The sequence below is a fragment of the Lissotriton helveticus genome, chromosome 6, assembly GCF_964261635.1.
Source record: "Lissotriton helveticus chromosome 6, aLisHel1.1, whole genome shotgun sequence".
Lineage (NCBI taxonomy): Eukaryota > Metazoa > Chordata > Amphibia > Caudata > Salamandridae > Lissotriton > Lissotriton helveticus.
The window spans coordinates 847,256,649-847,270,956 of record NC_136067.1 but is presented as its reverse complement, the minus strand read 5'-3'; the positions used below and the strand labels follow the sequence as shown (position 1 = coordinate 847,270,956).

At 51.2% G+C, this 14,308-nt stretch overlaps 1 protein-coding gene across 1 annotated transcript in view; it reads left to right on the top strand.

Annotated features, from left to right (window-relative positions):
• LOC144763132 (uncharacterized) overlaps positions 1–14,308 on the top strand; it is a 203,068-nt gene that overhangs the window by 177,339 nt on the left and 11,421 nt on the right. The window lies entirely within an intron of this gene.

Here is a 14,308-nt window from a genome sequence, read left to right as displayed (position 1 = left end):
TATCGGACTGCACATTTGTGTACGGCCCTTGGCTAAAAGGCTTAAACACCGGCTCAACCAGACAGAACTTCAGTGCTGTTGCGCTAATTATTTCACAATGTCAGCCACATCTTCTCCACCCAGCATGTCCATGAAGCAGATCCAGGTCACTGCAAAAGTTCAGTCGATACCCTTAGACTCTGGAGTCTGAACATGAGCCCCTGACCGCCCCCACTAGGAGCGGGAGCCAAAGTACTTGAGGAGGGTACACCAAATAACCAAAAGAGTACATAGTCTCACCTCCGATGTGGCTCTGGACTCCAGAAGAACCTCGAGTCCCAAATATGGCAGCCCGTAACTCAGCAATGCCCCCCCAGGAGGACAGCCATACTCACGTCTAAGTATCGACCCTCGGGCTTTGTCAACGACGTCCTCTTCTCAAGTTCGGTACCCAGGATGAAGCTGGAGTTGCACCCTTCGCTGGTTCCCCAGACGTCTCCAGGGATGTATCCCCTCCTTCTTCGGAAGCGAGGCCCAGTAGCTGCAAGCCGCCCTGTAGATCGGTGACGTGACGCCTTTTGTTGCGATATTCGAAACTAAGACCGAAGGGGTATGTCCACCGGTATGTGATACCATCCTCCTGAAGCTTGGTCGTGATGGGCCTCATCATCTGCCTACGCGCCAACGTGGCCGGGGCAACGTCTTGGAAGATGGCGCAGGAGAAGTTCTGGAAGGAGATAGAGTCTTTCACCCTGGCCACCTGCAAAACTGCCTCCTTGGTTTTGTAGGAGTGGAACTTCGCCAGTACATCTCCGGGTCTCTTCTTATCATCCTTCTGCAGGGGGCCCACTCTATGTACTCTATCCAGCTTGATTTTGAAAACCTGGGGGCTCAGGATTTCGGCGAAGAACCCTCCATAAAAGCTTCTAGGTCAGGCCCTCCTGCGCCCTCCTCCAGGTCCCTGACGCGAATGTTCTCCCGTCGTGCACGGTTTTCTAGGTCCTCAGCCTTAAGCTGCGACTGTTGGAGTTGTTCCTTGAGGGACTAGATGTCATTCCGGCAGTCCCCCACCGTTTGCCTTAGCTCCTGATGTTGAGATTCCAGATCCTGGACTCTGATCCTGGACTCTGGTGCCCACTGAGTCTACATCCTGCTGAAGAGATGTCAGACGCTCCGATAAGTCAGTGCGTAATTGGTCAATAGAGGACTTGATGTCCCGGCCTAGTTCAGAGCGAAGTTCGGACTTGACGTCCTTGAACATGGACAGCAGATCCGCTTTCGAGAGGGCCATATTCGACGTGTCGGAGTTTCCCTTCTGTGCTGGCCGATTATCAGCGGTAGCGAAGAAATCCGACACCTTGCTAGTCCCCTTGTTTGTGCCTTTCTTCGGCGGCATAGGGAGGATCCCTCCAAGGAAACTTGAGGGAAGCCCAAGTGGACGCAGAACTCCAGTATCCAGGGACTCTGTGGGAGGAGCAATCACCAGACCTCTATCACCTTTGGAGCCCCCTCACTCAAGTGTCATCCGGACTGGGGCCCTGCACCCCTCCTCTAGCACAGGAAAGTAGGGGGAAGCCCAAAAGAACTAGCCGCCCATGGAGACGAGACCATCTAGATTGTGGGGGGTCGGCAAGACAATCGCCCGAGGTCACTCCGTCTCTGCATCCATCTTATGTAGCCATAACCGCCATTAGGGGGTCCCTCTCACCTTCTCCGCTGCTCTACCCCTTTCACCACTCCAGGATATATCTCTAGTAAGGGCGAGCGTCTAAGGGGCTCCCACGCTTCAGGGGACCTCCACGGCCGCCATCTTGAGGTCAGGCGCCAGGGAAAAGCTCCTCCGTCGGGGTGCTGCAGGGATCTAAAGCGCCGCACATGAGCCTGTACACACCACCATCACCTCCAATACTGTGGGGTCTCCGGCATGCCGCCGCTGCTATCCCAACTCCGCTGTGCGACACTACGCCGTAGTCCGTCAGGGCTGATTCACGGCCACCATTTTATCCTCGATGCTCCCGCCGTCTTTAGGATCGCCGCATATGAAGCCTCCAGACCTCGGGACGCCGCGAAAATGGCCGTCTACTGTGCCTCACCCCATCCGCTGTCTGGGGCTGCGCTGCGCGGGTGATTCCGTGCAAGAATACCGGCAGCAAACACGCGCCAGGTGACGCGCGGAACGGGAGCCGAAGCAGTTCACGTCTGCTCGGCCATCTTGCCCGGCCATGCCCCCTGTCTGTCAATTTTTGATGCACACAGGTAACAAGAACATCACCCTGGACCTCGATTACCAAGTCCAAATATACAGCGGTTTTTTGACTATAGGACCATGTGAATTTGAGGCTTGGATCCTGAGTATTTAGCCATCTGAGAAACTCCAAAAGCAGTTCTTCTGTTCCTGACCAAATGCAGAGCATGTCGTCAATGTATCTCTTCCAGAGGCGGAGATTCCTCTGGAAGGTATTGGTGGAAGGGTAGACGATGTGCTCCTCTAACTCTCCGACATAAATACATGCCAGACTGGGGGCCATAGTGGCTCCCATTGAAGTTCCTGGGATTTGAAAATACAGCTGATCTTTGTAGCTGAAATAGTTCTTAGTGAGTGCAATCTCGACACACTGCATCACAAATGATTACGGTGCGTCATAAAACTACTCTTGCTCCCCCAGGGCGCGCGCTGCTGCCACCAGCATCACTTCCTGGGGGATACACGTGTATAGAGACTCAATGTCGATGGTAACCAGGAACTCTCTGGCAGGATCAAATCTTGTGTTCTCAAGAATGTTGAGGACCTCAGTGGTGTCCTTAATGAAGGATTTTTGACTAATGACCGAGTGGTAACACAACAGGCACCCACAGGTGTCTTACCCCCTTTTAGTGAAGTTATTGACCCCACCACTGCGTCCCCACGGTGGAAAACGTGGCTGTGACGTTTGGAAAACTACTTTGTGGCAACCAGGGAAACAGGCGGAGTTGTGAAGCGCTCACTACTACTTCACTATTCGGGGGAAGAAGTATACCTGTTATTCAAACACCTCCCTAACACAGGAGCACCAAACAACTACGACGCGGTTGTGATGACGCTCAACGCGCACTTTAACCCACAACTAAACCCCGACTTCGAGAGATTCAAATTGAGACAAGCCCAACAAAGGGAAGGGGAGTCGATTGATGCGTTCCACGCGAGACTGAGAGAGCTTGCAAGCACATACACCGACTAGGACGGAGCTGCAGAGGAGATCCGTGCTCAGCTCATACAGGGAGTACGCAGCAATATACTACGTGGACTGATATTGAGACAGCCAAACATACCTCTCAACGATATACTTGTTCTGGCCAGAACACATGACCTATCAGCGGCCAGAGCGCATCAGATGGACTTGGCGCTGACGCGAACTACAGAAAAGAGCGCGACCATCAAGGTGGAACAGGAATACGCCGTCTGAACCCGAAACAGAGGGAGTGGGCAGCGAGGCCGTCCACCGCAGACCCCAAAGGGTCAATGCGGTTACTGCGGGTACAAAGAACACCCAGCCCAGGCATGCCCCGCCCAATGAAGGACATGCTCCAACTGCGGCTTCCCATATCATTTTGCGTCTGTATGCCGGAAGAAAACCCAGCGCAAGGACAGCAAGGGAGCCAGACCAATGCGAAGGCTGATGTGCCAGCTATCTAGCGCCTCCCTCACATCCTCACAAGGTGAAAAGAGAAACGAACAAGTCACATACCGAGTGAAAGATACATCTACAGAAGACGAAGAAGGAGAGACGTAACTAGTCTCCTTCACACAGGCGCTCAAGAAGCGGAGGATACCACAGCCCACATGCACGGTGAAGATCCCCGGATCGGAAGTAAACGCAGTTATTGACACCGGCGCTAGGTTAACGTCATTGGGGTTCAACAGTGTAATCGACTGAGACCCAAACCGGAACTAAGACCTTCAAAAATGAAAATCTTTGCAAATGGAATCAATTCGCCCCTGCTGCTCCATGGCAAAATGACCATGCCAATACGGTCAGAAGACAACGAAATCACCACCGACATTCACGTCATCAACCAAGAGGCCGACACATTACTTAGCAGCCACACTGCCGAAGATCTAGGCCTAGTAATGTTTACGAGGAGTGTGCAGGTGAACCAAACCAAAGAACTGCTGGCCCAATTTGCAGACCTGTTCAAGGGTCTAGGACACATCAAGAAGGCCCCAATCAAACTCCCCATCGACCCGGCTGTCACCCCGACTGCATTACGCCACCGACAAATCGTGTTCCACCTCAGACCAACTTGTGGAGCAGGAGCTGCAAAAGCTAGAAGATCAAGGAGTCATCGAAAAGGTCTCTGGGCCCATGCCATGGGAGTCCCCCATGGAGATAGCGGACAAACCACGGCAGCCAGGAAAGATCAGGCTATGTATTAATATGCGACTTCCCAACAAAGCCATCCAGCGGGAACGCCACATAACGCCAAAGATGGACGACATCGTGGCCGATGTAAACGGGTCCCGGTGGTTTTCCAAATTGTACTTGAACGCGGGGTACCACCAGTTGGTCCTAGCCAAAGAAAGCCGCTTCTTCACAAAGTTCAGTATCCACCTAGGATTGCGGAGATACAAGCGCCTCAACTTTGGAATCTCGTCTGCTGCAGAGGTTTTTCCAGGACGCGGTGCGAGAAATCATAACAGGTCTGCCAGGGGTGTTGAATTTGTGTGATGATATCCTCATCCACTCCAACACCGCGGGTGAACACTACAGACACCTGAGAGCCACATTAAAGCGACTCCAAGAACACAGTGTCACCCTGCACCAGGAATAGTGCCTCTTCTTCCAGAGACAGAAAGAATTATTTGGCTATCTTTTCAACCAGGAGGGCATCCAAGTAGATCAGCTGAAGTCTCAAGCCATCAAAGACACACCAGTCCCTTCATGCAGTGTCCGAAGTGCGAAGCTTCCGCGGGATGGCCACGTACTGTTACCGATTCATAACCCTTCGGAACCTCACTCGCGCGAACGCCATGTGAAAGTGGGGGCCCCTGGAAGAAACAGCATTCCAGAAGGTCAATAGCACCCTCCTGGACCACACATCACGTTGGTGTACTTCGACCCCGCCAAACACACAGAGATACTTGTTGACGCCAGCCCCGTGGGCCTCAGGGCACTACTAGCCTAGGAACAAGAGCCGGGAAGGTGGGCGGCTCTAGCGTTCACTAGCCAGGCACTCTTGCCCACGGGGGCGCGCTATGTGCAGATCGAGAGGGAGGACCTGGCCATCCGGTGGGCATGCCGGCATTTTCATTTGTACATTTGCTGCCAACCATTCATGGTCGTCACAGACCATCAGCCGTTGGTGCCTTTGTTCAGGGGGTCGGCGCCGCACCCACCGCCAAAGATTGAACGATGGGCCATTACTCCAATAATATAAGATGGAAGTCATATATCGACCAAGTGCAAAAAACCCAGACGATTTCCTCTCTTGACACCCGGTTCCAAAGGAGGGCGAGGAGAAGAATCCAACGTCAAAACACTTGAAGCTCACCTGAAAATGATCTCAACCATCACATGCCCGAAAGCACTGACGCTGGCGGACATCGCCGCAGCAGCAAGGGAGAACCCATAATTGCCAAGGTGTGCAATGCTGTTCAAGGAGGCAACTGGCACCAATTCTTGCAGTCAGCCATCAATTTGTTGGGACCCGAAAGGGAAGAACTCCTGAAGATGTGGAAGATCAGGAATGAGTGAAGTGTGACCCAAGGAGGCATTCTGCTGAGAGGATCCCGCATCATCATGCCCGCAGCCCTGCAACACCACGCAACACAGCTGGCTCACAGGGGGACACCACGGGGTTGAAAAAATGAAAGCCCAGATGCAGGAAAAGATCTGGTTCCCGGGGATGGAAATTCAAGTGGTGGAAGCCGTAAAGAGATGCCCGGCCTGCCAGCTAACCGGCGCCCCCTTCAAATGGAAGAGCATGGAATTGCCCCTTGGGAGAAGGTGAGCATCGATTTCGGGAGTTTCCCCGATGGCCGAATGACCATAGCCATGGTCGACAGCTTCTCCAAATACACTGTGGTAGAAGTTGTCAGCTTCACACCGCATTCTCCCGGGTTGCCCCGGTGCTCGAGAAGACGTTTGCAATCTTCGGGTGCCCAGATGAGATCAATAGCGACAACGGGCCCCCGTTCCAAGGAGGTGAGTTCCGTGACTTCATGCTGCATCATGGGATACGACATCGCTGCATCACCCAACAATGGCCTCAGGCCAACGGAGAAATAAAAAGATTTATGAGAACTCTTAACGAGGTCCTGCGGATCGCTGTGGCAGAAAATGCAGAACCAGAACAACACCTGCAATTGTTTCTCTGAGCGTATCGGAGCACGCCACACAGCACCACCTGTCAGACCCCGTGGGTGTTGATGTTCAACAGACCCCGCTGGGACACCATCCCTGTCTGCGCCGCCGCTGTACAACGAGGAAGACGCCCTCGGGCGAAGGCAGAGACAAAACCTCGCTACCAGCCGGACAAGAAGGACGAAGTCCCAGGACCTACAACAAGGAGACACAGTAATTGTGAAAGAACAGAGACCAGGAGGAAAATTCCGAACCATGTACAAACCAGGCTACTGGACAGTAGTGGCTGTGAAGAGAACTATAATAACGGCGGAAAAGGAAGGAGCAGAGGTGACCAGAAATATTTCATGGTTCAAAAAGGTGTCTGAGCCGTTTCTTGCGGCGGAAGAAGATCATGTCCCTGGAGCAGGCAAAACGAGTGACAGAGACCCTGAGGAATACCATGCAAGCCCGCTGCAGCAAATGCTCCGCCACTTCTGAAACACAGTGCTGCACCATATTTACAACAATATGGTGCAGCCCTGCGTTTCCCCCTGCGCTTGTGCTGAATTTAGCAGCCTAGCCCCAACACAGGCACCCTTGCACCATAGTTCAAGCATGTCTGCGTTGCAGTGGAAGGTTGTTTATGTGAAGAATGGTGTCTCTCCCCGCAGCAAATACCCCCCACAGCGTCAAGGGAAACCCTCCAAGGGACTGAGACAACACCGAATGGCCCCGGGGAGCCTACAGAAACATCCAGGGCACCGGAGTACCTATCCCTCACCAGGGGTCGTCACGCCAGGTATGGAATGAGAGATAATCCGGGTCCGAGCTCCCGTCTGAGAGACTTTGCTTGCCAGGTGGTGAGTCAGCGGGCAGCTTGCAAAGAAGAGGGGAAAAATAGACTGAGTTGGGATGGTATATAATGAGTCAGTGGGCTAGCTGATCAACCCGGCACATGCCGGATATGTTGCACCTACGAGCTTACGCCGGCGGGCGAGCGGAGCGTGGATAAATAAAGGGGGTGTGACCGCACGAGGTCAGGCGGCACCCAACCTAAATACTGTGTGCATGTGTCATTATTCACTGCGCGCCATAGGCCCCAGGCACTCTGACCCACGCAGGACTCTACAGGCACCCCTGAACACTGCATTTAGCTGATACAGGGGAAAGAGTGTAAGCCAAGCTTAAATAGTGCAGATATGCCGCACAGCATGTACGTGAAAAGCTAAACCAGTAACTAGACCAGTGAGATTTAAAAATGTCAGTTGCTTACTCAAAAGAGTTAACATATTTGGCCCAATTAACAACACTGCAGAGAAAATCGCAGCTTGCATGCGGCCTCCTTTAAAAACAGGACTTGTATGTGCGCGATAGTAAATTGTTATTTTTAACTCCTGTTTTTGAGTGCCAGTTATTTCTTCTTTGCAATACAGTATGTAAGAAGTGCATTAATTAAACATAGCAAATTCCTCGAGTTGCTGTTTAAAAACAAGCGCGTTCATGCTGATGATAGCATACGTTCAATGCTGCTACCGGCTGTGTGTGCCATTACCTACCCATCAATACCACAATACAAAAGAACTTCTGAAACATTTGGACTCGCAGAAGGTACACTGTGAAATCTATGCTTTAAATACATGACCCTTTAAACTAAAATAGTATGCAAACCTAATACTAAAAGGTAGCAATGATTTCACGTCGAACATGCAACAACGTAAAGTATTTTTATTTAAACACAATCATTTACATGTATCCTCTCTTTTTAACAAGAAAAAAAGAAAAAGCTTTGCTGAGTGTGCACAGCAGAAGCAGAGTTACTTACTGTGGGCTTGGGGCCTTTGACTAATAAAACCGGCGCCATTGTTGATGTAAAAGCAGACAGTGTGGTGAAAAAAAAAGATAAAAGCTGCAGGGTATGACAGGGCACTCACTGTCTTTCTCACCTCGTGTGACTGAAATATGAAGCTGGCAGCTGCCATGATTAAAGATAAAGCGAGACCTACCCCACTGTTCAAGGGAAACACTGGAAGTAAATGAGCTCGGAAGAGGGAGGAAGGGCCATCACACGCTATACAGTGTGATGGCCAAAATAAATGCTCTCCGAGTTAAATCGCCATAAGCACAGCTAAACACACAAAGGAGGGACTGCTACTGAAATGCAGCAACAACAAAGCAGCATTTCTAATTGACACAGACAACAGCAAATAAGAATCACTGGGTGTGCCACAAGTCATGGAATAGGATACAACAGTTCTTGCAGACACATCATTCGCTGTCTTAGGCTCGACCTAAAAATTATGTTTTGCAACTTCTATGGGTGCTGCATTAAGCAGCACACATAGAAGTTGCAAAACACCATTTAAGCATTGTTTATGTGCAGGGAGAGACACCATTCTTCACATAAACAACCTTCCACTGCAACGCAGACACGCTTGAACTATGGTGCAAGGGTGCCTGTGTTGGGGCTAGGCTGCTAAATTCAGCACAAGCGCAGGGGGAAACGCAGGGCTGCACCATATTGTTGTAAATATGGTGCAGCACTGTGTTTCAGAAGTGGCGGAGCATTGTGTTAATCCAAGGAGGCTAATGTCGCGCTCCGCCACTCTATTGTAAATATGCCCCTTTGTGTGGAACCTACATTAGTGTCTCTATAAATATGATATATGAGAGTCGGTAAATAGACCTTAGGCTGCCCAAAAACATGAAGTGAGTGAAATCGTCAGACTGGTCCTAGTGGTCCCTATCTGCCTGCAATATCTACAGCTTGTGGGTCGATAATGAACACGATTGTCATACCTGGGCAAGTTAAATTATATTAGGGCGTTAATCATTTGACGACCTGCACTTCCACCTGTCTGCAACTGAGTTTATCTTTTTTTTAATGAACACTGTCCCTGGCTATGCTCCCTCAATGGTGCTCTGTCTTGAATGTAATTTTTCAGTTAACATTATACATTATATTTCCAGCAAAACCTATGTAGTGCAACAACCATGTGACAGGAAGGGTCATATCCCATTGAAAGCACTTTCAAAGTGCTGTTGCTTAAAAAAAAGCACTTGCTCAGGTCTTAGATGAACTTTTTTGCCTACTCTTCAGAAAGTGCTCTAAGCATAGTGATACCGAAAGGGGGGGACAGTGGCTGACCAGGTATTATAGGGAAGGTGAGACAGATCATTATTTTTTTATTGGTGGAAGACTTTGGAGGTTTCTGAGACACCTCATCAGCATGTGTACGATCCATCTGAGATCGTCTAAAAGTGCTTGTACGCTTCTAAGAGTCCTCATACCATTGTTTGGTCGGCAATGTAGAAAGCAAATCCAAGATCAATCTCCTAGGTGAAATGCAGTTTTACCTAACTTAATAGCATGTGTTTTATACAAAAGTAAATTCTGTTCATAGCCATGTAGAAAAAAAATAGCTGGTGGTTCTTTTATCGGACTAGTGAAAAGACTCAACATTTATTGAAAATTTCAGAATTAGTCAACTGTCATGCTTCCCGCTGGGCAGTTGCAGAGGGAGAGCGCTCAGTTTAAAATTTTAAATTTGGTTACGTATCTAAGTTCCATGCTCCACCCAACAATCCCAAAAATGAAACCCAACACACCCCGTCTCCCTTCCCAATTTCTAAGAAACAATAGGTAGTTTGTCAAATTGTGCGCTTAGCTAAATCATAAAACCACAGAATGTTTTTACAGGGTTGTAATTCTACTTGATAGTTTTCTGCAACCATCGACTCTCACATGTGACTCTTCATCATGACTTGCAATTTCAGGGCCACCTATACAATGCCCCTTGCAGCCTTTTTGCGCCGCTGGAGTGTCACTTTTTTTACGCTCCGGTGGCGTAATGTGCCACATCTTATTTACAAGGCCACGCAAAGCCAGGTTACGTGGCTCTTCATGGCCTTGTAAATATGTGCCCCCGTCTCACGCAGAACAGTGTGTGAAATGGGCATTCCACGGGTGTTGCTGTGGGTGTTCCCACGTAACCCTCATGGAATCTGAAGTATTCCCAGATTTATGAGAAATCGTAAACCTGGGAATGCGTCAGATTCCTATGCTTCCTCAGCGGAGGCAAAGGAGTGGCATAAGGAGAAATACTTTTATTTCTCCTAGTTTTTAGGGCTCGGGCCTACGTCACCACGAAGTGGGGCGGAGCTCCGAGCTCTATAGTAAAAGAAAAAAAAAAGTGTCTTTAGGGGTCCGGACAGCAACATTCCTTAGTGCACGCGCTTTTATTTATGGCATGTGCATGTTCATTCGTCTTCGCTGTGCTGTGTTTTTAGTAGCCTTGACATGATAGGCTATCTGTAATTTAGCGTGCGTCATCTTGGCATTTTCTCTGTGGTTACGCGCACAGGAGTCCATTAATTTCAATTATGAGCTGTCAGGGTGCCGCGATAATGTAATGCAGATGTTGTGGGCGCGTTCACCAGTCTGCTGGGAATGGCGGCGTTCGGTGTTCGTGCTTTTCCTGTGTTTTCTTTCCGTGTAGGGCAGACTTGAAAGGCATTGTCTTAAGAGGAGAAGGCCATATATCTTCAATTATCTCGCCATCACGGCGGAGATAATTGAAAGCATATGCCTGCAGTGGCGAGGCCGAGAGCTGAGCAGGATGACTCCATGCCACAGTGTAAGAAAGCGTCCGCATCAAAGCAAAGTGTAAAACTTTAAAAAAAAAAAAGTGAAAAAGCGAGTGGCTGTGGGTGTCCAGGGGTGCAGCAGGTCCAGTGACACCGGGGCCTCGAGGGTCTCCTTTAACCCAGACAGTGCTGTATTTTACTACCAGTGGCTGTGAGGGTGCAGCAGGTGCAGTGACACCAGGGCCTTGATGGTCTCCCTTAACCCAGACAGTGCTGTATTTTACTACCAGTGGCTGTGAGGGTGCAGTGACACCGGGGCCTCGAGGGTCTCCCTTAACCCTGACAGTGCTGTATTTTACTAGCAGTGGCTGTGGGTGTCCAGGGGTGCAGCAGGTGCAGTGACACCGGGGCCTCGAGGGTCTCCTTTAACCCAGACAGTGCTGTATTTTACTACCAGTGGCTGTGAGGGTGCAGCAGGTGCAGTGACACCAGGGCCTCGAGGGTCTCCCTTAACCCAGACAGTGCTGTATTTTACTACCAGTGGCTGTGAGGGTGCAGCAGGTGCAGTGACACCAGGGCCTCGAGGGTCTCCCTTAACCCTGACAGTGCTGTATTTTACTAGCAGTGGCTGTGGGTGTCCAGGGGTGCAGCAGGTGCAGTGACACCGGGGCCTCGATGGCCTCACTTTACCCTGACAGTGCTGTATTTTGCTACCAGTGGCTGTGAGGGTGCAGCAGGTGCAGTGACACCAGGGCCTCAAGGGTCTCCCTTAACCCAGACAGTGCTGTATTTTACTACCAGTGGCTGTGAGGGTGCAGCAGGTGCAGTGACACCGGGGCCTCGAGGGTCTCCCTTAACCCTGACAGTGCTGTATTTTACTACCAGTGGCTGTGGGTGTCCAGGGGTGCAGCAGGTGCAGTGACACCGGGGCCTCGAGGGCCTCACTTAACCCTGACAGTGCTGTATTTTACTACCAGTGGCTGTGGGTGTCCAGGGGTGCAGCAGGTGCAGTGACACCGGGGCCTCGAGGGTCTCCCTTAACCCAGACAGTGCTGTATTTTACTACGAGTGGCGGTGGAAGTCCAGGGGTGCAGCAGGTGCAGTGACACCAGGGCCTCGAGGGTCTCCCTTAACCCAGACAGTGCTGTATTTTACTACCAGTGGCTGTGAGGGTGCAGCAGGTGCAGTGACACCGGGGCCTTGAGGGTCTCCCTTAACCCTGACAGTGCTGTATTTTACTAGCAGTGGCTGTGGGTGTCCAGGGGTGCAGCAGGTGCAGTGACACCGGGGCCTCGATGGCCTCACTTTACCCTGACAGTGCTGTATTTTGCTACCAGTGGCTGTGAGGGTGCAGCAGGTGCAGTGACACCAGGGCCTCGAGGGTATCCCTTAACACAGACAGTGCTGTATTTTACTACCAGTGGCTGTGAGGGTGCAGCAGGTGCAGTGACACCGGGGCCTCGAGGGTCTCCCTTAACCCTGACAGTGCTGTATTTTACTACCAGTGGCTGTGGGTGTCCAGGGGTGCAGCAGGTGCAGTGACACCGGGGCCTCGAGGGCCTCACTTAACCCTGACAGTGCTGTATTTTACTACCAGTGGCTGTGGGTGTCCAGGGGTGCAGCAGGTGCAGTGACACCGGGGCCTCGAGGGTCTCCCTTAACCCAGACAGTGCTGTATTTTACTACGAGTGGCGGTGGAAGTCCAGGGGTGCAGCAGGCCTCACTTTACCCTGACAGTGCTGTATTTTGCTACCAGGGGCTGTGAGGGTGCAGCAGGTGCAGTGACACCGGGGCCTCGAGGGTCTCCCTTAACCCTGACAGTGCTGTATTTTACTACCAGTGGCTGTGGGTGTCCAGGGGTGCAGCAGGTGCAGTGACACCGGGGCCTCGAGGGCCTCACTTAACCCTGACAGTGCTGTATTTTACTACCAGTGGCTGTGGGTGTCCAGGGGTGCAGCAGGTGCAGTGACACCGGGGCTTCGAGGGTCTCCCTTAACCCAGACAGTGCTGTATTTTACTACGAGTGGCGGTGGAAGTCCAGGGGTGCAGCAGGTGCAGTGACACCGGGGCCTCAGGGTCTCACTTAATCCAGACAGTGCTGTATTTTACTACCAGTGGCTGTGAGGGTGCAGCAGGTGCAGTGACACCGGGGCCTCGAGGGTCTCCCTTAACCCCGACAGTGCTGTATTTTACTACCAGTGGCTGTGGGTGTCCAGGGGTGCAGCAGGTGCAGTGACACCAGGGCCTCGAGGGTCTCCCTTAACCCAGACAGTCCTGTATTTTACTACCAGTGGCTGTGAGGGTGCAGCAGGTGCAGTGACACCAGGGCCTCGAGGGTCTCCCTTAACCCAGACAGAGTAGTGAGTGCAGAGTAGTGAGTAGTGAGTAGAGTAATGAGTAGTGAGTGTAGAGTAGTGAGTAGAGTAGTGAGTAGAGTAGTGAGTAGAGTAGTGAGTGCAGAGTAGTGAGTAGTGAGTAGAGTAGTGAGTAGAGTGGTGAGTAGTGAGTGCAGAGTAGTGAGTAGAGTAGTGAGTAGAGTAGTGAGTAGTGAGTAGAGTAGTGAGTAGTGAGTAGAGTAGTGATTAGTGAGTGTAATAGTGAGTAGTGAGTAGAGTAGTGAGTAGTGAGTAGAGTACTGAGTAGAGTAGTGAGTAGTGAGTGCAGAGTAGTGAGTAGAGTAGAGTAGTGAGTAGGACATCACAGCAGCAGCTGTGCAAGCTTCTTACACTCACAAGGAGACCACAGGCAGCTGAGTTGCAAGCTTCTCCCACTCACAAGAAGGACATCACAAACAGCAGCGGTGCAAGCTTCTCACATTCACAAGAAGGACATCACAAACAGCAGCGGTGCAAGCTTCTCACACTCACAAGAACGACATCACAGGCAGCAGCAGTGCAAGCTTCTTACACTCACAAGGAGACCACAGGCAGCAGCGGTGCAAGCTTCTCACACTCACAAGAAGGAAATCACAGGCAGCAGCTGTGCAAGCTTCTTACACTCACAAGGAGACCACAGGCAGCTGAGGTGCAAGCTTCTCCCACTCACAAGAAGGACATCACAAGCAGCAGCGGTGCAAGCTTCTCACACTCACAAGAACGACATCACAGCCAGCAGCAGTGCAAGCTTCTTACACTCACAAGGAGACGACAGGCAGCAGAGGTGCAAGCTTCTCACACTCGCAAGAACGACATCACAAGCAGCAGTGGTGCAAGCTGCCCTTACACACTCACAGCAGGTACTGTGCCAAGGCAGCAGCAGCAACAGAGCAAGAGTCCCTTACAAAGAACAGGCACAGCACAGAGATGCACAATGCAATCTTCTCATACTCCCAGGCAGCAGCGGTGCAAGCTTCTCACACTCACACGAAGGACATCACAGGCAGCAGCTGTGCAAGCTTCTTACACTCACAAGGATACCACAGG